This window comes from Periplaneta americana, chromosome 3 (assembly GCF_040183065.1).
Source record: "Periplaneta americana isolate PAMFEO1 chromosome 3, P.americana_PAMFEO1_priV1, whole genome shotgun sequence".
Taxonomy (NCBI): Eukaryota; Metazoa; Arthropoda; class Insecta; order Blattodea; family Blattidae; genus Periplaneta; species Periplaneta americana.
This window is the reverse complement of record NC_091119.1, coordinates 109,569,970-109,595,828: the sequence shown is the minus strand read 5'-3', so window position 1 is coordinate 109,595,828 and position 25,859 is coordinate 109,569,970. Positions and strand designations below refer to the sequence as shown.

General features: G+C 36.1%; 1 long non-coding RNA gene across 1 annotated transcript in view; it reads right to left on the bottom strand.

Annotated features, from left to right (window-relative positions):
• Nucleotides 1-22,332, bottom strand: part of LOC138697133 (uncharacterized) — a 231,565-nt gene extending 209,233 nt beyond the window's left edge. The window contains exon 1 of the long non-coding RNA XR_011331532.1: nt 22,081-22,332. This is a non-coding gene — a long non-coding RNA (uncharacterized lncRNA). The remainder of the gene's footprint in view (nt 1-22,080) is intronic.
• Nucleotides 22,333-25,859: the final 3,527 nt, after the last annotated feature.

The following is a 25,859-nucleotide window of genomic DNA, read 5'->3' as shown; positions in this document are numbered from 1 at the left end:
CTAAAGAATATTTTGACAGAATTGTTCAGAACTTTCTCTACTGCTATCGTTCTTTACTCGGAATTTTTAACGGCACTACACTGTTTTTATTTTGTCCCAATCGTATGTACAATACCGGAAGTCACCAATTTCGTTCACGGAATTCCTACCACTTAAGGTCCGAAAACATACTAATATATTTTATTTCACATGGAAAATCAACGATTTGTTTTTACTAGCATATGTTCGATCAACTGTGTGTTTCACAGTGGTAAAGAACACTGGCTGTAGACTGTACCGAGAATAGTTATGTTGAGCAACATGAAACACCAGGAATGAATGAAGCTATTGTGCAACACAGTCAAAATGCTCACGTCATCAAACACGCAAAAGACGAATCTACGTATATACAAAATGATATGTCAGTTTACTTCGGGATCGCTAGCAGCCATTAGATAAAATTAGATCATTGCTATGTTTGACGTTTTAGTGAAGTTATTTACATTGCAGCACTCAAAGTCTGTAATCTTGACCCAATTATTTGGTCCACCCAGAATCATTCAAACTCAAATGCGTATAGACAATTCCAACAATAACGATGACGTATAAATAAATAAATAAATAAATAAATAAATAAATAAATAAATAAATAAATAAATAAATAAATAAATAAATAAATAAATAAATAAATAAATAAATAAATAAATAAATAATGTATTTTGTGCTTCATTATTTCAATTATTTATATCTTCACACAAAGGAGTCCGTATTAAAAATAGTTACTCTAGATCTGTGATTCCGGTGTAGATGGACTGGAAGAAGAGGTTCGCGTGAAACCTTCTGCAACGTCTAAAAGTCCACCGCTGTGGAGTAACTGTCAGCATGTCTGACCGTGAACGAGCGGACCTGGGTTAAAAATTCTGTTTGGGACAAGTCACCTGGTTGAGGTTTTTTTCCAAGGTTTTATTTCAACCAACTGAAGCAGAATTGCTGGGTAACTTTCATCGTTGGACCTCGGACATATTTCGCCTCATAAATACACTTCCCCTTTTTCATCATCGTCATATTAATAAGGTTGCTGTAAGGATCTACCAGACGAGTGGCTTTCAAAATTAGCCGTGCGATTAGCGCAGATAATAACTTAGGGAGAATCACGGCCGGCGTGTCCTACGTCATATACTCGATCAGTCTACGTAGCTCGCTTCCCTCACTCGCCTATGGCTAACGTCTTATGCGAAACTGCTCTACTGCTGCTGCTAAACACTGTTAAATTATTGGAAGAAGACGGACTCCATATGCAGCAGCATTTCTGAATATCTCTCTCACTGTTCAATCTAAAGCTTTTCGGATGGCAACTCTTGATTGAAAGCGAATGCCTCGCTTCCACCCAACTTGCAATAGTTCAGTATGGTAGGATTTCTCTCCCACACGCTTCTTGTAGTGCTTTGAAGCACTGAGTTGCATGTTTTTCTCTTGCAACTTGGATTTTTATGAAGCACCTTTATTCGTAGCTTTAGGACTATATTGTTTACTACAAATCAGAAACAACCACTGTATTTACAAAATATGGCTACTTCGAGACTTTCAATATTGCAAATTTATGAACTAATCGCTGCTCTATTACGTAATACACAATTCAAATGGTCACTGCTAGAAGCACTGATTTACAGCATTTTTGCCATTACTTATTGAATACCCTAGTATATGGCGTAGAAGTTCAAGGCAGAGGAAACGTAGGCCTAACTGTGAATGCCTTTTGATGAAAAAACACGTTATGTGCTATGTATGTTAAGGAGTGGGAACAGAACAAACCAAAAATATATGAAAACCTTATTCGAATTTCGTATCTCCTTCAAAAAGTCTGTCTAATTTCAAAGCAAGATACAAGCATGAAGAATGCTATTTCACTTTCAGTGAGACTGGCTAACACTCTGTGTTTGTTAGCAACGGGTAGATTATTTATGTTAATATAAAGTGAACAGAATTTTATCATATTGCAAGAAACCTTTGCTTAAGAATGTTGCTTCGAGGAGGAGTCGGTTGCGGGCCGCCAATAAACTTGGACTCCATGATATGTGGTCATCAATGGCAAAGCTCTTAAGATACTTTTGAGGATTAGCCTACTCAAAAGATTTGAGTTGTTGTATCTAGTGACATCATAAGTTCCTAATAACAATGTATCGTAACACTTGGTTTCACTACGATTCTTCCATATATTAAATGAGGAGGTGAGTTGCAAAACGTGCCAAGTGTCATTTTCAGGCGAATTGAGTTACATACGTCATCCACGTCTCCAGACCAATCTCTAGAATGTGCTGAAGAGATATCCTACCAATAATGACCATGTGTCATAATATAAGTATTTGAATATAGGGAAATGTTGCAAAACAAACTTAGTTTGATTTCTTTCAGAACCCGCGACGTGTATCAACTAATAGTAAGGTTTGGTTTTCATGCTTAATGGCCGTTCACAGTCGGTTGTTTATGATAGAGGCAAGTGACAAGATCCATCATGCTGGAAGTACTGTCGTGAATTCTACTGCAGGTGTGAACTTACGCCCACAGAATATGTATTTTCTGCTACACATGGACAGATGATGAAAGTGGGAAGGGACCCAACCAGATAGCTTCAAATATTTATGACTGCTTGAAAGAGAAGATTGATTCGACTGTTGTCAAGAAACTCCGCTTATTTTCAGATGGTTGTGGTGCTCAGAATCGTAATCGAATAATGATGGGATGGTAGCAAAGTGGCTCCGAGTAGATGCTCCTCAAGAGGTTCAAGACGTTGAGATGCTATTCTGAGTGCTCGGGATTCAACATCCCACCTGAAAGTGTTTTGGACACATTGAAGCTGAAATTAGAAGCCAGGAAGAAATCTTGTAATCTGAAGATTATGTTGAAATAATGAAAAATTCCAGTGAAGTTATCAGATTGGGAAGGACTGGAACTGTTACAACTGGAAGAGTGAAGCTGAGGAAGTAATTAAAGATACCTCATCACTCTATTTCAGCATCGCTCAGAGTAAGCGCATCATACTCAAGCGGAGTAAGAAGAGTGAAATTTGGTGAGAGGAGAGCATCTTTACAACACCAATATAGGAATGGAGGACAATATAATAAAGAAGGCAAGACATGGGCTTTTATGCAACCACAGAAAATGCCAATAGAAATTTCTGTTGCGTTGGTCAAGATCCATGGTATTCACAATTCATTGGTGAAGCATTTTGGTAAAAATTGGGAGAAAGATATACGTACAGAAATGTAATTTAAAAACGATGTCAAAATGTTATTATGGACAAGGGCTGTGGAGTAACGGTTAGCGCGTCTAGCCGCGAAACCAGGTGGCCCGGGTTCGATTCCCGGTCGGGACAAGTTACTTGGTTGAGGTTTTTCCGGGATTTTCCCTCAACCCAATGTGATCTGGGTAACTTTCGGTGTTGGACCCCGGACTCATTTCACCGGCATTATCACCTTCATCTCATTCAGATGCTAAATAACCTGAGTTGTTGATAAAGCGTCGTAAAATAACCTACTAAAATAAAAAAAAACGAGGGGATGCAACGTATGAACAAAGAGATAGGCCCGGATAGAGTCAGGAAAGTCAATTCGTGTGAAAGAAAATGTTATGACATGTATTTTCATTTTGCTATTTTAAGTAATGTAGGCCTAAAACATTGTTCTACTCATGACTGATGTGATTTGTATAAAACAATCCATGAACTCGACGTTCACTTTCAAAACTGATAACCAATGTTATTATAAATTACCGAAATTTAAGGGTAACTGTGGCCCTGGATCTGTTGTTCTTTTGAGTACTGAAACAGATTGTGACTGATAATTATGACCCCAAATTTCGTGCTTTGTGAGTATAATAGTATAGACACAATATGTTTTTCTATTTTTCCTACAAATATCAATAATGTTATGTGGCAGATTTTGCCACTCACCCCCTCAAATTCACTGTTGGCATTCATTCCAGGATGAAGAGTTCAGTGCGAGAGGCTTGTGGCAGAAGCCTCGTAGCGACGGCCTCACTCATAGGTAGCGGCACTCACAAGTTTGAGGGAAGGCCGGGAAGGAGGGGATATCGATTCGCTACGGCTCAGTAGTAGAAATGTGGCTAGTCTCAACATCGCGTTATAATACGCCGCGCTATATTGGTGTTCTGTGAATGTGCTGCATTGTTGAGTGTTAGGTTAATCAAAAGTGCATGCGTGAGTTTGTGTGTGTTACATACTAATATTGTGTTGAAAACTCTAAATGGATGTTCAGTGAAACAAGCGTTAGTAAGCAAGACTTCATGTCCCTGAAACTCCTAACCTACACTGATTGTACAAATGGAAACGCGCTTTTGAGATGTTGAAAAAATGAAATGTTTTGTTCAGCTATGTCAAAATAGCTTTGTTGGATATAAACTGAATTTTCCTATAATGAAGTTAAATAACCTTCTTATTTAATTGTTTAAGCTAATTAAGTTAAAAATTGATACTCTAATATTTATGTACTTTTGTATTTTCTATTTGTATATAGACCCTATTATTACTTGCTGTATTATTTTACCATTTATTAATGTTATTGTGCTCAATGAACTCTCTTAATTTTGTGATATATTTTGTATAACTGATCTGAACTGCGCCCGAGCACGAGCTTCTGCTCTTTCGGGCTGCAATGCCTAATGTAGCTCAAGTGTAAAGTATTAAATAAAGTATAAAGTATTATAAAGTATAAAGTATTATAAAGTATTCTATCCACATATTCATTTTTCAACGAACAATTAGAAAATGAATTGACTTTACTATAACACGCAATATTGAAACTTCCAATTTGGTATGAGTGGACTACAGGCGCGTAGCTTGAAAGCCTTCGAAGGGAAGCGCTGATTGTATTATGCAACTTCAAGACTGAGGTTCGATGCTTGTTGCCGTCATACCTGGGGTTCAGTGGAAGCAGGACCTACCTCTACAGTAAAAATAATAGAACTTCAATAATTTTTTTAGGCAAAACGGGGGCCTATTCGAGAAAAAGCTGAAGCACGGGTGTTTTTATTTTCAATGTACCTTCACCTAAACAATTCCCTGTTCGAGCTGTGACATCGGTCTGACAATGACTCCTTGTTAGTTATTTAACGATGTTTACCAACTAAGAGATTATTTGGCGTCAATGGGATTGGTGATAGCGCCATAGATTATCTGACATTCGCGTTAAAGTTGGAGAAAACCCCGGAAAAATCCAACCAGGTAATCATCCAAAGCGGGGATAGAACCCGAGCCAGAGCGCAAGTAAATTAAATTGTACGAGTTTATTCTTCTATGACAATGAAGCAAAATGAAACATTATTGAGCTGGAAAGATCTTTCTTTAAATTATTTTTTTCTTTCCATATCTATCATCATTTGTAATCGTCTATCTTACATTCTCTTTTTCTTTTCATGTGAAACATTAATATTCGATCTAAAATCTGAGAAAATGTGTAACACTTTTTGTAGAGGGACGGAGGGGCGTTCATCGCGGACTCTGTCGGACCTGGGTGTTGTGTAGCTGAATCGATATATGGTACCAAACATTGAATCATGATACTTACAGAAATGCAGTCCTACAAACTTAAACAGTCATCTCTACCATAGGAATGGTAATCACAATAAGCCTCCGGCTACGGTGTAAACCTTCGGGCCCATCCTCCGTAAAAAAGAAAAGATATGAAGTTAATTAGGCTACAGAGGCAGCACTATCGCTTTCGTTAATGCATTAGCCGATATATGGTAGTTTCGAAATGAAATGTACAGATACAGAATTAAAAAATGGGTTGTGTCTTGGTAGCAGTCCTCCTCTGTGTATGCAACAAGCTTCGCAAGGCTGTCCACAAGTAGCATACATTTAGGCGCTCTTGTTTACTGCATATGTGCAATGCGTTGTATCTGGAACTTAGTAAAATTAGGTGGCCCATATTTTGTTTATGGGTCTGTAAATAAAAGGAAGTGATGACGTCATACGGCAGTACAAGTTTAACTACACGAGTCCACTTATACAATGGAGATTGGTGGTAGTTAGTGTTTCAGTCCTGAGACTGGTCCGTCCCCATGTAGAGCGCCCTCAATGCATCCCAGTCCTTGGTCTTTTGTTTCCAGTGTTGGTAGTTGATACATTCTGCGTCTTCTATCAAGGGAGATTGGATATTCAAAATTTAAAAAGTGAAAGAATCCATTATATATCTATAGATCTATGTTAAGATTTGAATTGATATCTTTTACAAGACTCAGTATTGCTTTCTTACGGAAGCGAAAAAGTCGTGAGCAGAGTGCATGCGTACTTACTGTAGCGAAAAAAAGAAAAGAATATAATGATAGTAAAATCTGTTAACCGGTAAAACCAAAACGTGCCAAAAAGAGTGGAAACGAAAGTTCGAGGGAATGCAGACAATGCAGAAAGGAAGGACAAACAATTTTACAAGATGTTATAACAATAAATAATCATGCTTCTACAGCAACTCTAAATGTGTAGACTATTCAAAGTTAAAGAATGTTATAAACAATCTTTTAGCTAAGTTACTAGACATTTTTATTAAAAATAAGTTTAGTTACATTTGTAATGTGTGTGATAGACTGTGATATGAAGAGAAAATAAAACCTGTGAATTTAATTACGTACCAAGAATAAAGACGTTTCGATTAATTCAAGTGATTACATAAATTCTCTGTCGCTTTTTCGTTTTAATGTCCCTCTTACTCAATTTTAATCCCTTTAGGCGCCTGATATCCATCTTCAGTGCCTTAAAATTCAGCCATAATGTAGTTGACATTGGATTAAACTTGGTGTAGCCAGTAAACTTGTATGTGATTAGTCATTTACATTTTATATGGGTCTGGAGGATATAAAGTGTCAACCTTGCTCCACACCAGACCCTTGCAATAAAGCTAGGATCTCTTTTCTTAGTTCCAACATAAGAGATCCGTGCAGTTCCACAAGTGTGCAAAAATATCATTATTACCCTGAAGAGAGAGGCTGAACCCATAGCGCTACGTCCATCAAAGTGAACTACGTATTTCAGTAACCCCGGCTAGATGCACTCTCATCTATCCTATACATGGATTAAAAATACTTTGTGATCGCCAACTGATGCATTCTGAAAGCAATGTTGCCGTACATTTCACTCTTATGGTACTTAATGCGCGCTTTCTGCCGATGTGTTTCGAAATTAAACAAATGTGATGCCATGAAAAGAAAATAACAAAATAAATACAGGAAATAAGACAATAAAATAATAAGAACAACGTAAATAGATTTCACAATGAATTAAACTACAACAGCACAAACAATAACTATTTAACACAACAGAACAAACTCGTTTACATTATCTGAGAACTGATACGCACAAACCACACAGCAGACGAAATACAAGCGAACAATCGGGGTTTTGTTCATAAGATGACCCGTCAACAATGCTAGTATATTACAACTCAGAACACACTGTGATTTGTTGTTGCCATAGCAACCATTGTAACGTCCTGCGGACATACTTTCGGTGAAATCACAAAGTATCCAGATTTCATACAGGCAACACTTCAGGTCCCCAAGGCAATCCTCTTCGCACGTTGGAGACCTATGATCAGACAAATTCTATGAATATGAGAATGGAATGGAAACGGCCATAATGATGTAAATGTCTCACATGGGGAAACGGGAAAACTCAATTATACGCCAAATGTCTCAAAATTAATGTATTCGAGAAGTAAATTATTACATAGAGTAGGGATTCAAATTTTATCCTTATTCATTTACTTGTGAGAATTATACAGAGTGCCTATAAAGTAACTATACATTTCACGGAAAGCATTACTGTGGCTCAATTCTGTTGTAGGTCCAGCACTCCATGCTGAACTCTGTGCTGAACGAATGACTGTAGTGAAATGCCGTATAGGTGGCAAAAGCTATGCTGAGCTCCAAAGGTCTTTCAGAGAAAGTATCACAAAAAGCGCCTCGAGGCTTGCTGTTCAGTAGTTAGTGAACAAATTCAGGCGAGCAGGGTCTGTAGCCGATGAACAGCATCGTGGACATCCTCCAGTCATCCCACAAAGCATACATAGAGGGTAAGAGATAGCATCACCAGAAGTCCAAATGCTTCTACTCTTTAGATTAGTCGTGAACTAAACATTTCCAAGTTCACAGATTGGAAAGTGCTGCACTATACTCTTAAGATAAAAGCCTGCCACATCCAAGTGCTTCACAGTCTGGAAGATATGGTCTAGAACAAGCCATGTGTTATGATCTGTGTCGTGCTGCAGCCGAGAAGGCCCTGATGGGATCATGTTCTCTTCAGCAATATTTCTCCAGTGCCCTGTCCCACGACATGACTCCCCTCGACGTTTTTGCATGAAGCTTCAAGAGCTTCGTTTATAACACCTCTGTATCTAATTTGCGGCATTAAGAGATATGTTATTGTATGGAGGTCAGCATAGTTTTTGACACCTAAACAGCAATTCATTCAGCAATGGTTAACATTTTGACGTTTCCTCACTGGACGTATAATAGAAATGAGCCACACGTATGCTTTCCGTAAAATGTATAGTGACTTTATGGGCACATGAAACTGAAACCCTAGTTACTTTACAAAATAGTTCTCCAGCTCATCGACAAACTTTAGCAAGCGACCAAGATGTTTCTTCATTTCTTCTTCAAAGAACACTCTGCGTTGGTTGCACAGCCATTCTCACACTTACGAGTATTTTGTCAATATGTAATTCGTTGCAAATGTTTTGCCACCTAAGGTTTTCTTCAGCGGTGCAATCGGACACGACGAGCTGTTATAAGTATATATAGCAGCATTGTACAGCCAAATTGAGTAAGGATAGGCCTATCTTATGTAATTTTTGCTCAGTGAGCTAGGGTGTTCGCAAAAAAGATTCTGATTCCTTTAGACAACTTTCAATATCGTCTGCTGAACCTTATGACTTGTACAATTTATCTTTCAAAATGTTATTATCGTATGGTACACTCGTTATTTACGTAATAGAAAATCGATTAATACTGACCCTTTCATGTTACCAAAAACCGTAGCCAATACTTAATCTGATATGATTTCACTTCAGTCTTTTTTGGTAGTGGCGAATGTGAATGTTTTCATACCTTCTATCAATCTTGAATTAAGAAGTGTATTGACGTACCAAAGTATCATCAATTGACACAATTCCATCTAGCAACTCGTCACTCTGTTGATTGGAGCTTCGGAGGTGTTAGGAACAAAGTGCTCTGTTTTCTTCAATCAGATTTTTTGGCATTGATCGTGCACACTTTGTTTTTAATCTGTAGAGATTGGTGAATAATTTGTTCTGTACAGCCACCATTCATGACCAATTTACTGACATGCAATTTTTTAGGTTTTTCAGAATAATTTCTTAAAATGAGTTGAATTTCCTGTTTATTAACAAAAGTCTCGGGACTAGCAGTATGTGACATGTTAAATAATTTACCTAACAAGAAAAACAGTTTTCCTACAACTGTGCTAGAAGTCTTCTATAAATTTCGTCACTTCTGATTCCTTCCTCACTGAGAAACGTCACGATAATTCGTTGTGCAGTAGTATTCGAAACGTATCTTCTACGTCTGTTTTTACTTTGTTAATTGTTGACAGAAAGAAAAGATGAGCAATGGAAAATATAAATTCTTATAATAGACTAAGCCTACTTAGAATTAGTATTAGTAAACATTATGACGGGGCGCGCGGTAATGTTGGAGTCAATACGTTACAAGCCGAAATAGAAATGAGTAACAGGGTGATTCCTTGGGGGCAAAGGAGGCCAGCACATAGGACTGTCATCGCTACTGTTACTCAGTGCCGATTCTCTCGTGAGGTAGAAGCCTTAACATCTCACCCACCCTAAGAGCCTTCCGAGACCTGTAATTACATAGTTGTCCCTTAAAATTAGTTTAACCCGCGGAAAAAATAAAGTCTGAATAAAAGCCTTAACATACCACCCACTCTAAGAGCCTTCCAGGACCTGTAATAATTATATAGTTTTCCCTTAAAATTAGTTTAAGCCGCGGAAAAAATAAAGTCCGGATAAAACCCTTAACATCTCACCCACCCTAAGAGCCTTCCAGGACCTGTAATAATTATATACTTTTCCCTTAAAATTACTTTAACCCGAGGAAAAAATAAAGTCCGGATAAAACCCTTAACATCTCACCCACCCTAAGAGCCTTCCGGGACCTGTAGAGTAATTATGTAGTTTTACCACGAGAAAAAAATAAGTCCGGAAAAAAAGCCTTAACATCCTACCCATCCTAAGAGCCTTCCGGAAACTGTAATTATATAGTTTTCCCTTAAAAATATTTTCACCCGAGGAAAAAATGAAGTCCGGATAAGAGCCTTAACATACCACCCACTCTAAGAGCCTTTCAGGGCCTGTAATTATATAGTTTTCTTTTAAACTTATTTTCACCCGAGGAAAAAAATAAAGTCCGGATAAAAGCCTTAATATATCACCCACTCTCAGCCTTCCAGGACCTGCAATAATATAGTTTTCCCTTAAAAATAATTTAACCTGAGGAAAAAATAAAGTCCGAGTAAAAACCTCAACACACCACCCACCCTAAGATCATTCTGGGACCTGTAATTATATAGTTTTCCCTTAAATTTGTTTTCACCCGAGGAAAAAATAAAGTCCGGATAAAAGCCTTAACATACCACCCACTCTAAATGCCACCCAAGACCTCTAATTATATAGTTTTCGCTTATAATTAGTTTAACCCGAGGAAAAAATAAAGTCTGGATATAAATCTTAACATACCACCAACTCTAAGAGCCTTCCAGGATCTGTACTTGTATAGTTTTCCCTTAAAATTATTTTAACCCGAGGAAATAATAAAGTCCGGATAAAAGCTTTAACATCCCGCTCACCTTAAGAGCCTTCCGGGGCCTGTAATAATTATATAATTTTTCCTTAAAATTAGTTTAACGTGAGGAGAAAATAAAGTCCAGATAAAAATCTTAACATCCCACCCACCCTAAGAGTCTTCCGGAATCTGCAATAATTGTATAGTTTTCGCTTAAAATTATTTTAACCCGAGGAAAAAATGAAGTCCGGATAAAAGCCTTAACACCCTACCCATCCTAAGAGCTCTCCGGGAACTGTAATTACATACTTTTCCTTTAAAATTATTTTAAATCAAGGAAAAAATAAAGTCCGGATAAAATTTCAAGCACAATAATTGCATTTATATTATACTCGTAGGCCTATATGCTTACAATCGAAAAACGTTCCAAGGAAAAAATTATAATCTGAAGATACGTACACGAATATATTTCTAAAATTATGTAACATTATCATCACGCAAATAAAAAACTATTGCTTTATGAAATGTTTAATTTTGTGTGCAAAAACGAAAAAAGGTGGCCACAAATAATTCTAAAACAAGGCCTTTCTTTTTATTAAAGGATGTATTTTGTACTCGTAGCCTAAGCGAATCACCATAATAGTTATTTATGGGGCAGTTCGTAAAGGTTCTCTTTTGAGCACAAGTGTAAAGTATGTGAAACGAAGAGAAGCCGATTTCACAAACACACGAGGGCCAAAAGGATACCTTTACGAATGTGTGTTATACAATGTTTTTTCTACGACAGCACAAATTTACACTAAAAAAATATTTAAATTTTGAGAGGTTATAAGATCTCAATGTCATGGTCTCTAAATTCAGAACCATTAAGAAGTATGTATCCATGGAATGTCAGCCTGTTTTATTCATGTTCACGATTTCATGACCATCTAAACCGGCCATATAATCAACAAAGCGGTTAGAAACAGTTGGATGATAAAATCTTGTTACAATGAATACTACATATAACTTCAGAATAATAAGGGCTAAAATGTAGATATGAATGTTAAATTTTTTACTTATTTCTGTTACGTGTAATGTTTAAGTAATGAAAGATCGATGTAGTGTATTAATTTCTTACTGAATGAAGTTTTTACATTGAATATTACATTTTCTTTGGCAGTGCGTAAATCAATAGCAGTGCTAAAGTGATTACTTACTCTTTTTAGGCACTAGTGTTTTAAAGACTCACTTTGGCACTGATAACTGTAAGTAAGATGCAACTTTACGCACAATCGTAGAAAAAAGATCTTTATTTTTGAACACTTTGATTTCAAGTTTGACAGTAGAATTAACCAACACTTTTATAACACAATTATGATCTAATAATATTATTAATATTTACGTTAATAAATTTTAAATATGATTTTCACAAATACGAAAATAAAGTAGAACCGACTGCAGTACGGTACTTATGAAGAGCTTGCTATATTATGGTTAATGTTTGCAAACTTAATTACATAAACCGCGTAACTAAAGTTTTACTGTTTGGGATTGCAAAATAACACACTTTCTCTGTGAGAATCGAAAACGGAAGTTTATACCCATTTCCTGCACAACAAATTACTTCATATCCTAAGAGTATAGGGATTTTGATGGTTAACACCGCTGGACATTACCGCTTTTATGGTTACTTGCCGGTTCTTAAGGCTGTCCTCATGGCGGTCGCCGACTCTGAAAGCTATAAAAGGAGGCTGAGCACCATCTTACAACGCTATATATCCGGATGATTTTCCTATTCTTTCCATTTCATTGGTATGAGTATGAAACAAGTTGGCACCGATGCTCGTCTGAATACTTAATATAAAAAGTGCCTATCACTCAAGGAGAACATACTTTATTACAGTACGTAGAAAGTGTGTACTAACAGTAAGACATAAGTTACCATATTAATCTTATTACATGTAACCGAAAACTTAAGAAACATCTATCTTTCTTCCTTAAAACTGAAATAAATTGCGGTACAAGTTTTGAATTGTCACGTGATTCGAAAATGCCATTTCGTTAGTGTAACACAGTGATGTCAAAGAAAGCGCATTTTTCTGACCTTGACGTCGTGCGCGGGCATCAGGCGCTTGGTATGGAAGAAGGAATAAGCAGTCTGTTGGATTAAGAAAACAATGGTGCACAAACTTCAAACGGAACGTGAAATTTATATCATTATTTCTATATGGCTTCTTTCTGTTTGATATTATCTATATTGTCTGTAAAACAAAAGTACTAACACCAATTTCTTAATATTGCAGTTGTGTTTTAAACGTTAGTAACATAATAAAGAGTTAAGAAGGAATATTCACATTAATTCGATAGCAGTACAGCTATAATATACTAAGTGTATGAAACACATCATTCATAAAGAAAGTGACATCCCCCCCCCCCAAAAAAAAGATTGAGTATGACATGATAAGTTGGAATTGATATTGATGGTATCTTTAGCCTTATAAAAGTAATCAATGAACTAATCAAAACAATATTATAGTACAAAGCAAAGTTACCTATCCTGTATATATTTTAAGTGTAACTAATATTCTATAACAAAACTCTTATCGCATTATGCTTTTAAGGTGATATTGGTGCTCAACTTCCTATCATCAGAATATTAAATTATTTTCTTGAAACCTGCTGAAGCTATAGAGCTGACATTTTTACAACACATGGGCATATATCTTTTGCTTATGATGTAACAGTAGTTGCATTGTTAATTCATTTCCTTACAAACATTTTCTATGCGAATATTTTCAAAATTTGTAATACACTATCTTCAGTAATACGTATTTTACGATATATTAGATTTACGCAAACACTGTTTCAGTACCTGGAAGGCTACTAAGTAAATAGGCCTATATCTGGAAATTTCACTTTTCTATAAAAAAAAATTGAGAAAATATTCCTTTTGAATAAAGAAAAACAAACTTGTGAAAAATGTGCATTAAAATTAAAACTTACATTCTTATAATGCACTTATACTTCTCATACAATTCTAAAGATTAACATGGATACAGTTTTAATAAGTTCTCTATTGAATCAGTGCTGGCCATCCCTGTATATAGCTCGACAAAGCGGCATATACTACCTCTTTCGTCTGTCTCTTTCCCTTCCACTATAAAGCGCTCAGGCTCTCCTGAGCTCTAAAGCGTGCGCTTGCGCCTATGGGCATCAATTGACATGACTGGTGTAACATCAGATTTATCTGATTCAAACGGGAGAAAACTTTCTGTGTTGTATATTATAGTAATCCTGGAAGTTGTTCCTCACGTTTTGTATTTACGGTGACCTTTTTCTGCTGAAAATATGCATGAGAAGGATTCACTGTCAGGTGTATTGGCCAATTTACAAAAATATATTAGCCATGTGTCATGTCATCTGTGCTCAGGATACATTCTGTACGTCACAATGCACTTGCAACATATTCTACATAATTTCCTCGACCAGACTCGCTTACAGATTTACTTCAATCGGTTATTCAACGACGCTGTGCCAATTATTACGTTATTTAGTGTCGACGGAATTGGTGATAGCGAAATGACGTCGAGGATTCGCCATGAATTACCTGACATTCGCCTTGCAGTTTCGGAAACCTACGAAAAACTCAACGAGATATTCAGCCCAAGTGTGACTCGGAGCAACGCCTGAGCGCAGTCGGATTAGCAGAGAAATACGCTACCGCCTGAGCTACCCCGTGACTGTTCAGAATTAGATGAAAGACAATTTTATACTAGTGTCATATAATAACAATAAAGAATTGGGTCCTCAATACTTGGGTGTATCGAGAGCGATCGATACTTTTGTGGAAAGGACTCAATACTTTTTCGACGCCTTTATGTTTTTAGGTGCCTTTTTCTTTTCATTCATTCATTTATTTAGTCACTCCCTTTCTTACTTGTTTATTAATTTACATATTAACTTACTCACATTCACTCACTCACTCACTCACTCACCTTCTCACTTATGCATTGTTGATTCATTCATTTATTTTTTATTCACGTATTACTTTATTTATTTCATTTATTCATTCATTTAATCATCCATTCATTTATGTACTTATTCATTCATTCATTAATGTAGTCATTCATTCCATCATTCATTAATTCATTTATTTAATTATTCATTTTTTCATTCATTCATTTCTTTATGTATTTACTTACTTCCTTATTGATTTATTTATTTATTTATTTATTTATTTATTTATTAACTTATTTAATTATTTACTTGTTTCATTATTTAGTTATTTATCTATTAATTAATTAATTTATTTATTTATTTATTTCACTTATGTCCTTAATTTATTCATTATTTTATTTATTTATTTATTTATATATTTCACTTATATCTTTATTTCTTATTAACTTATTCATTGATTCATTCATTCATGCATTAATTTATTAATTCAATCATTCATTCATTATTTATTTACTTATATTTTGTTAATTATTTATGTACTTATTTATTTATTCATTTATTATTTATTTATTTCACTCATTTATTCATTTATTCACATATTGATTTATATCTACCGCTCTAAGGATTGAAAAGGTTTTCATGTGACATGCACAATAACATAAATTTTTAGACAAGAATTGGCGTTGTTTTGGAAGAAAATAAGCTTAAAATATATAATGATAGAGGTCTCAAACATAATCACATACTGTACATATGTACAAATAATAAAAATGGCCAAATGGACTAAGCGATTTTTGGGATCACACTCTTCATTCATTCATTCATTCATTCATTCATTCATTCATTCATACCTTGTCGGCTGTGTAGGAGAAAGTATAGGTTACTGGATACGACATATCACAAAGACGCTGACTTTCATAGGGTTGAAAAAATGTTATGGAAAGTTGATAGACTACCAGAACATATGTTAAACGAAAACGAAGTCCACAAAATCTGGAAACTGCACAGAAAACAAATAAGAAACCATTTTTTAAAATATCCAAAATATAAAATTCATAAATATAATTGCATTACTATTAATTACTCTGCATTCAAAACCTTATATATAGTTTCACACCTCGGATATTATAGGTGAAATAGTACACTTTGATCTAGAAAACAGATATATCAATGACTATAACTTAAAGGACAATTCATATTCATTGCTTTAATGATAATTACAAATATTTATACATAATATGCATTATCTACATAGATCTACTAGTTCTTAAAAACCACAGTGTTACTACAAGACATTCTGATATGGATTTCTTCATACTATGTCTTTCTTTCCTAATAACGACGTTAATTTTCCCAACAGGCAATCTACTGTAAAGTCTTCACTGAGAGTTCTGTAAATTCCTGATATTTCTCATAAAACTTGTGGATATTTGTAACAGATACTCAACAGCTCACCAAGGAACTGCAGTATGAAAGATGGAGCTGCGTGTAGCGTAATTGTGCCATATAAATGCCGCGTTGTAGTAATATGATAATAATTCACCCTGTACAATCACTTATATTTTATTACAGTGTATCGAAACGGAATATATCCGGAGAAAGTATCTACCACCCTCCACGCTAAGTCAGAATAGGAGTTCGCTTGCATGTCTTGACCTCATGGGGAATAGAGAATGTGAACAAAAGACTGGATTGTTCCTCTTGAAGGCGAGACAGATTAGAAAATCAGCTGACGAAGGGATAATGGTAAATACTGAATTATACAGTTCTATGCCTGTTTGTATGTTAGGTTAGGATATATTATATAATGTGTTTTGTTTGTGCCATTTTTACATTAATGTGTGTGTTCTTTTGGAGAGTGGTTGGAACTAATCATAGGTGAGGAGGTGAAACCTACAAAAGAGGACTTGTTTTACACAGCAAGTACGGTCATTGTATTTAAGAGAAAATTCTGATAATATAGTACATCAGTATGTATTATATTGCTCCATCCATATCTGTCCGTCCGTCCGTCCGTCCGCCCGCCCGCCCATCCATCCATTCATTATCTATCTATCTATCTATCTATCTATCTATCTATCTATCTATCTATCTATCTATCTATCTATCTATCTATCTATCTATCTATCTATCTATCTATCTATCTATCTATCTATCTATCTATCTATCTATCTATCTATCTATCTATCCATCCATCCATCCATCCATCCATCCATCCATCCATCCATCCATCCATCCATCCATCCATCCATCCATCGATCTATCTATCTATCTATCTATCTATCTATCTATCTATCTATCTATCTATCTATCTATCTATCTATCTATCTATCTATCTATCTATCTATCTACGCCCTTTCATCTCGTACTTCATATCCTGTTAAGGAAGGGCGCCAATAGCCATAGTAGCTGACGCGCTCTTTTTAAACACCACTAACTAACTCTTGTTAAGGACCTCAGAACGGTCATTATTCCTTGAACCATGATCTAATAGCATCTCTATATGCCATGATCACGCACTGTTTAGAGTACAATCTAAGGATTGGAGCTTATCGTAAAATTACAAGTTTTCTTTAAATTGATTACTTAATAGGCTATCCAAATGTCTTCCATTTCTCGTGCATACGGCTTATGCTTGACCACTTAACTCCTCTCAACCATTAACAAATGTTATAAAAACATATTGCAATGAGTAGACAGCGTAAAAAAGTCATTCGGATGAGAAGGTAACTACATCGCGACTAGTTTGTCTCGTCAGCACAGTAGGTGCACTAGAGGCGCGTGCAGGTATAGGCCGGGGGAAATGTAAATTGATACACGGAATAATCACTGAATTTGGTTGTACGTTGATGTAACTATTGTAATGCCATATTGTCATAGCTACTTATGTGAAACAAATGAATAATTCTGATGATAAAATTGCAATAGGATTACGTTAATTAATACTGTATATACAAATACACATATTTCTATCTACTTCGGAAGAGGGAAGATAGTCAAGCCATCCCACGTCCTGGGTCGGATTCACATTGCAATGCACAACAATATACAGTACTTCCGAAAGTTGTCGAATGCGAAGTTTTTCCGAATTCCTAGACAATGTTTGTATTGTGAAAAACTTCTTTCAACATCACATGATGTGATTGGAGCATATTTAAAGTATGACACGTCAGTAGCGTTGATTCCTAGTTCATTTAGCTGTTATAATTGTTCGTTAATAAACAGAGCACGTCTGATGGAGCACACTGCAGAGTAACCAATATTTTTAAAGAACACTGTTAAACTGAACACAAATAAATATGTTTACGTAGGCTATCTCAATGTTCTCTGTTCACGTGCGGACGAGGACTGACTGAGAATGCAGAGCGGCAGTTGTTTTCGGTGTTCGCGTGGTGCTCTCTGCGGACTGTACCGTGTTGTACCTGCTTGGCATACGTCCACACCTCATGCTATAGTCTATGCCAGCGTTGTCAGGCAGAGAATAAACGGAGCGGAGCGCTCCACTATGACTCCTTTAAGTGCTCCGGTGTTTCCACAGACATAATAAAGTTCAAAGCATGACTGCGTCTACAGCAGGAGCGCTGAACGAATCGAGCTGAAGTTCTAGTTCCTTCTTTGACACAAGCTGGGAGAACGTGTTTTTGTGCACAAAGGTGAGGAATAATGTACAGTGTCTAATTTGTAAACAGTTCCTGTCAATGAAAAGACTCAATGTGAAACGTCATTACGAGAAAAAGCATCAAAACGATTACAAAAATATAGGAGGGGAGGAACGTGCTGATCTGGTAAAGCGTATGAAACTGGAAAGTGATTAAGATGAATGCAATGTATTTAAACTCTTTTCACTGGAGAATACTATATTACAGTATTATCTGATCTTCTTCACGAATTTAGCAAACTTAGGTAGCTTTGACACTGAATTAGCTATATTCGAAACTCCACTCTCAGTAGATATCAAAACTGTGTGAGACCCTGCTGTACAGTTGGAACTCATTGAGCTTAAATGACATCGTCGTCTTTTTGAAATACTGAAGACAAATGCTATTGATATGGTGCAATTCTATAAAGATCTTGATAAAACACAATTTCAGCACTTACGTAAGAACGCCGCTGAACTTATTTCTATGTTAGGTAGCACTTATGTTTGCGAGGAGGAGTTTTCCGTGTTGAAACAGTTGAAAAACAAGAATAGAGAAAGGCTTTCTGACATCAATCTGAAAAACAACCTTCGAATTTGTTTGGCAAATAGCATCTCAGCTAACATAAAAATATTAGTGGGCAATAGAAAATGTCAGGTTTCAAGCAGTAAGCGCACAGTTATTGGAGAGTTAATGAACATTAATATCTGTTTGTGAGAATTAATAGAACAATATTTCAGGTTTTATAATAAAAATAGGATTTAAGAAGTTAATTTATTTTATTTGTTGCTAACCAAATGTTTGCTATTAAAGTTTTGAATACTCGTTAAATATGTATTTTGTATTCTATTATTATCATTATTATTATTATTATTATTATTATTATTATTATTATTACTATTGATATACGAGCATCTGACAATTTACTTGCTTAGCACTGCAGTTCTGTTTGACTCCGTTTTTTAAGCCTAGCTTTTTTCCTTCCTTATGTAAGTTCATACTTTCATTACGAGAAAGATCTAGAAACAGAAATCAAGCGAATGCCGCATACTACGCGACCAAGGCGGGACCCGTCGTGGCAGAATGAGGAACTCCGTTCTCGCTGCGTATGTTTACTGCTGGAGTGTCGTCACATCCAATACCTAGCGTTTCAATCTGATCACAATGCCGCATGTAGGGAGACGTATGTTTCGTAGCCAAGCGCGGAGCATGATTTATAATGCCATCAAGTTTTGTGATGAAGAAAAGATAACTGGTTTATTCCTACCTCTATCGAAGACAACAGAGCGTGCTGCAGCTAATTTGAAGTTAAATAAAGAAACAATTAGTAGGATTAGAAAGGAAAGTAAAGAATGTGAGGACAAGGGTGTAGAAATATCGACACCAAACAAAGTTAGATGACATCCTACAAATAAGGTTGAATTAGACGACATGGGCAAATGTATCATAAGAACAGAAGTTCATAAATATTATAGTCTCTACAAAAAGCTTCAAACATTAGGAAAGTTGCATAAATTTTGTAAGAGAGGGCTAGGTTTTAAAGGGTGCAAGGAAACTTTACAAAAACTCATACTATCCATGGGATTTGCATCCAAAAAATGTAAAGATAAAAGCAAATATCTAATAGAACGCTCTGATATAGTAGCCCGTTATTTACCTGAAAGAAATATGGTTCCATATTCATTATACTGTTCACAAATGTTGGCAAGACGTAAACGTGTCAGGAGTTTATACAAATATCAGTGCAGGTCAACGACTTATAGTGGCCAATGCTGGTGGTAGTGATGGGTTTATACCGGGTGTTTTCCTCATATATGACGTCCGGAGTCCGACCACTTTAAAATGGTAATGTAAGAAATGTAGGCCTATATCAAATGAAATATTGTATAAAATACAGTACCTACTTTAGTTTACGTTACTTTCGATTCATGTTCCCTTCTTTACGAACACCGATGTTTTGGTGTTTTTTCTTAATATATTCCTATGTAAGCATATGATAAAAAAAAACTAAACAATAAAGTTAACTATATATACGAACATATAGCATATAAAGCGTGTTAATAATAATGAAACAAGAGCGCAGTTCAGCATGTGCTTCATTTTGCATCTGATGCGGACTTTACAGCACGGCCTGTGTTGTGAAGCGAATCGCAGCGCCACCACACAAAACGGTTCCCGCCTTGGTCGCGTAGTTCAGCTGCATCTGATGTTCAGGATACACTGTTGAACAGACCCAAGCGGAGAACGTAAACAACGGAGCTCACGCTTCGACTGCAGTCTCCAGCTCCACAACCTGTTTTGGAGCTTACAGCTCTGACACTACTGGTCTATGCGTACAGTACTTGTAAACAGTAAACATGACTTCTATTTGACTTTTTTTCCGCTGTCTAGTGATGAGTTTCCTGGCTGTTATTTTCAATCATTCCGTTTAGCTAGCGGCAGCATCGTACAGAATTATCCGTCCACATGAAGCCTAGGTACCACACTTAAAAAAAAAAAAAAATTATATCTCAGCTTTTGGAACTTCAAGTGGTGACTTGTCCTTCATCACTTCAACCCTGTTGATTCCACGGAGTATCTTACGTCAGAAACTGTAAATACGATTCTGGAGATTGCATTACACTTTACGTTATGTACACGTTAAATGCAACTTGTTTGTAGTCGTACCAGTTTTCAAGTTACATAATTCGAATTTCTTGAAATGATTGATTTATGTGAAAACGCGACGTACAACTTTTGTTCTGTAATGTAAGTTGAGCCATGGACGAGTACCTCTTGAATCGAATTGAATTTCGATAGGGAGCACTATGATCCAGCAACTGCCATCTTCGTAGATCTATTGCACTAATCCTCAAGCTAAGGAGGAAAGGAACTGGTCACCCTACCCATTATCTCCTGGCCTAGTTGCCTCATAAATGGTGCCTTCTTGGTATCACTTGTGAGGTTCAGACCTGTCTTCAGGCAGTTGACTAAACAACAACGACCTCAGGTTAAGTGTATTTCTAACTCACACCGGCTGACGACACTAAGGCTCGCTACTTACTAGTGTCGTGTATTACAGGTGCTATGTTCGCTTCAAGTTTGTCGAGTATGACTATGTTCAATATTCGTCTATGTCCGTTCTGCAGAGAAAGGCCTGTCGAGTTTGTTCCACTTTGTTATAAAAATATTCCCTGTCCTCCACTCCCACCCCTTCTTGTTTTAACCTCTTAAAAGGATTTTAGCAAAGATCTTGCGATTAATTGTTCTTATGAAATAAGACGAAGTTCGTAATGTCGTGGTTGCATCTCTCATGTTCCAACATAACAGGACACAGCCATGTTTCGAGAAGGGAACCCCACTCGTCCCTAACCTAGTCCCCTACGTGCGTCGGGGAATGCTATGGAATGATGACGGATGGAGAAATGTTGTCGTTATAAAGATGTGATGCCTAATATGGGAAATGAGAGAACTTCGAGAAAAACTCTAACTTTGTCCGTCACAAGTGTCACTATGGATTTTTCAATAAAAAAAAACCCAGCCTGACTGGGACTCAAACTTGGACCGCCTGCGAACGAGTGCCTTTAGTCTAGTAGAAGTTGCAGTACTAGTCTTCGAGTTTCTCCTCCGTAACGAACGAAACAAATATACTTGGCTGTCAAATACAACAAGAGAATAATATCTAAAACGATTTTAAGTGTACAGTAACACATACCTGATTTTGCTCACGATTCGCCACTGAATAGATCTGCCGCGAATTGAATCCCAATTTCTCTATTGAAAGGACTTCACTAACTACGATGTTCCAATCGAAGCCGGTACTCCGAGATACACGCTCACACTGGCACAGATCTTGCTCGCACAACCGCAAAAAGATTAAAATCACAAACAGACCGTTGATGTAGATTTAAGCTGCTTTGCTCCGTAAACCGCAAACGAAAATATTGTGAATTATTTGCTGTTTCAATAGTCACCGCCGCCGTCGCTCATAATCTTCTAGACTTGTTACAGATGAGATGGACGGAGAGGAGGCAGAGAGAGGGGGAATTTGCTGTCGGCGAACAAATGAAGCGCGTCATCCGCACCGTCAATACTTTAAAACCATTCCGCTCCCATGGGAGACCAAGGTCAACAGAGGCGGAAAAATGGACAAGCAACAATTTTTAACAACCGAAAAGTAAGAATTGTAAATTGACCATTTTGTGTTAACGTAGTACCCTTAGTGCCGGTTTCATCGACAGATGTTTAAACAATACAAACACGTTGTTAAAAACATGTCACATTTCAATAATTTGTTAAGAATCATGTGTGTCACCAGGATTTTTTTGTTAATAAATAGTTAACATCCTTCTATCCTTCCGGAGTATTACAAACAGTTGACTCACAAGTTGATTTTGTGAAAGTATTTCATTATGCTTTTATTTAGGCACAACTTATTAAAATGGATAGCGGAAACATGAAGAGAAATTGAGACACTAGGCTTATTGAATTAGAAAAATCTTTAATGACAGAATTATAACAAAATATAAAGAAATTATTAAATATAAGAAACCACAACTGAAAATATTATATACCAATAAAATTGTGATGTTTTTTGTTACTAAGCTGCCGATCTTAAGAACAATAGGCTGATTCTACTATAGTCTACTCAAAATAAGAACCGCCCTTCATATAGATACTAGTCGAAGTACTGAAGGCGGAAGGAAAGAAAGCGTTCTTTACTTGTCTTTTTCTCCCTTGTTATTTCACAATTTATAGCAAAGACGTGGCGTACCTTTATTTTTCCCAAAAATCATACCTGACAACGCGTCATAATTCATAAAGTGAAATTGCCCATAAAAGCGACCTGTATTAGCCTATTGACAAACGAAGTTTGTTACAGCAACGCATAAATATTGTGCCAAGGAATAATATTGTTTGTCGAATAAAATGCTACTTGTAAAAATGTATAAATAGCTGAGGTATTTCGTTTAATATCTATGTGTCATCAATCAATGTTTTATTTAGATGTAGTTAGTATACCTTATCACTAACAGAGACATATAAATGCGAAAAATACATTTAAAACCAATAAGCTGCAACATAACAACAGGTTGAGTAGGTTAGTCGAACAGGTGTGCGGAGTAATGCATATTTGTTTATGTTAGGAACAGGTCTTCGTCGGATGAACTATAACAGTTGCTTTTGAAATACCGACATTGTCTCCAACCATTAAATTAAAACAGCCTATGACATAAAATCTCAATGTTATAAGTCACATGTGATATACAGGGTGTAAGGGGTATAAGTACCGTCCTTTTCATAGTCGTCGGGGACGGTCTACAGGATCAAAAATGTCCATACAACATAGGGTCAAAACTTGATAGTTTTCCCAGAAAAAATATTTCTTGTCTTATTTTATTTGCGTTATACTGCTTATATCGTTAGTAAAATTACATCAGTAGGTATATCTAGAAAAGAATTAATATTAGTTTACATAAATATGTTTGTGTTCTATTACGTTTTCGTGAAATTAAATAAAAATGCATGCTTAAATTTGTTAATATTCTGGCGTAAGAGACGTGGCAACGTTCAGCAGGCAGTATTCTGCACAGACGTAAGTACGAGTCAGCTGAGTTCAAGCTCCCTGTCCATAGCTCTACTGCCGTCACAGTTTAGGAATATCATATGTTATTAATTTATGGAGAAAGTCATAGAAATTCAAGTGAGGCAATAAGGATGTACTGTCAACGTTTTCCTCAAAGAAGGTTACCTAATCGGCGAACTTTTGTAGCAGTTTCCCAACGATTATTAGAAACTAGAAGTCTCTCAACCCGTTTCGAAAATCACACAACCAGAAATTTGTTTAAAAATGACACTGCTTTACGGATACGAGAGAGGTTAAAATGTTGCATTATAAAAAATGTCAGTGTGATTTTGTGCAGAAAACCATTATTGTTTATTTTTTAGACGTAGGCCTACAATTAAAAATGGAGCAATGTTGTTACATAAAATGTAAATTTACCATAACATTCTAATAATGAGATTGAAAGTTTGTATTTGCTGCTCGTTTTATGTAAACAACAATATTGTCATGGTCCGCTCCTGCATTGGAACAGAGCATCTGTTCTACACCGATATGTCTGTACCCGCTTGATCTGTACCTACTTCTAAACCTCCTTCTCCCCGCTTGAGCTGTACTGTATACTTCTAAACACCCTCCTCACCAACCAGCAACGTTGCAAAAGTCTAATATTGTAAACTTTAATAACTAGTTAAATACTGCAGTTAAAAATATTGTAAGGACATTTTTCTTCCTTATGACATGAATAATCATCAGTTAAAATAACGGCACTTACACCCCTTACACTCTGTATAGGAGAAAAATAGAACCTTGTTTCTTTCTCTTGTGTATTGTAACCTATTTCGAATTTTTATTACGGCCTTAAAACAGCTTTCAAAATTCTGTACTTCCGTTTTTTGTGAAGGATTTTGTCTGTAATGAACAACACAACATTCAGTAGGTCTCAATAAAGCTTCCCTGGTAAGTCTCAATGAAGTTTTCTTGAAAATAACATTATTTATACCAGCCATCTTGAGAATTAACAAATGCTAAAACTTTTAACACGAGTAAAATGAAATGTTAATTTAATATTTAGTTTAACATGTTGTCACACTTAACAAGAGCGATGAAACAGAATTTTTTGTCAAATCCGATGTCAAAATAGTGTAAGGTAACTAACTTTTGGATTTAAATATGCTTAAGTTATATAGAAGTAGTCCTAAGAGAACTTAAGTCCTGAAATATAACAAACTATTAAATAATTATGTGTACATCCATTTATAAATCCGGCTCACAACGCTGTGTAGCTAGTGGCACTCTTGAAAGTAAAGTGAAGTAGGCGTAACACGCTATGAAAAATTGACTTCTGTATTTAATTACACTTAAATTACAAAAAGTAATCCTAACACAATTTGAAATCTTGAAACTCCTAAGAATTTTTGGAGTATATTACTGAATAGGATAGTAATATCCCAGCAACGAATCCACAAAGCTAGGTAAAGCGATATAAAAGAATCGACTCTTGGGTTTAACACTTAAGTACTCGCGAACTATTTTGTGACATTAGTACCATATAACACTGGGGGTCAACATGACCCCCACGCGACTACTTAAATGTTAATTATCAAATTGTATGAACTTGATTCCAATAAACGAAGAACTGAGAATTATATGAGTGCTAGCCATCATGTTACCGAGTACGATATAGTGCACTCATACATCTCAGCAATATTCTAGCATTTAATTAGGGCCTATAATAATTATTAAATTGTAGTAAAACAGCTTAACAGATAATGGGAGCATGCACGATTTTTTTCTATATACATTCTATAATCTATAATCAGGGAAAAGGGGTACTTGGTTTACCGAGCGGGCTAACGGATTGGTAGAGGGCTGGCCTTGTATTCGGGAGGTCCGGGGTTCGATCCCAGTGGCCGGCAATCCTAACTGAA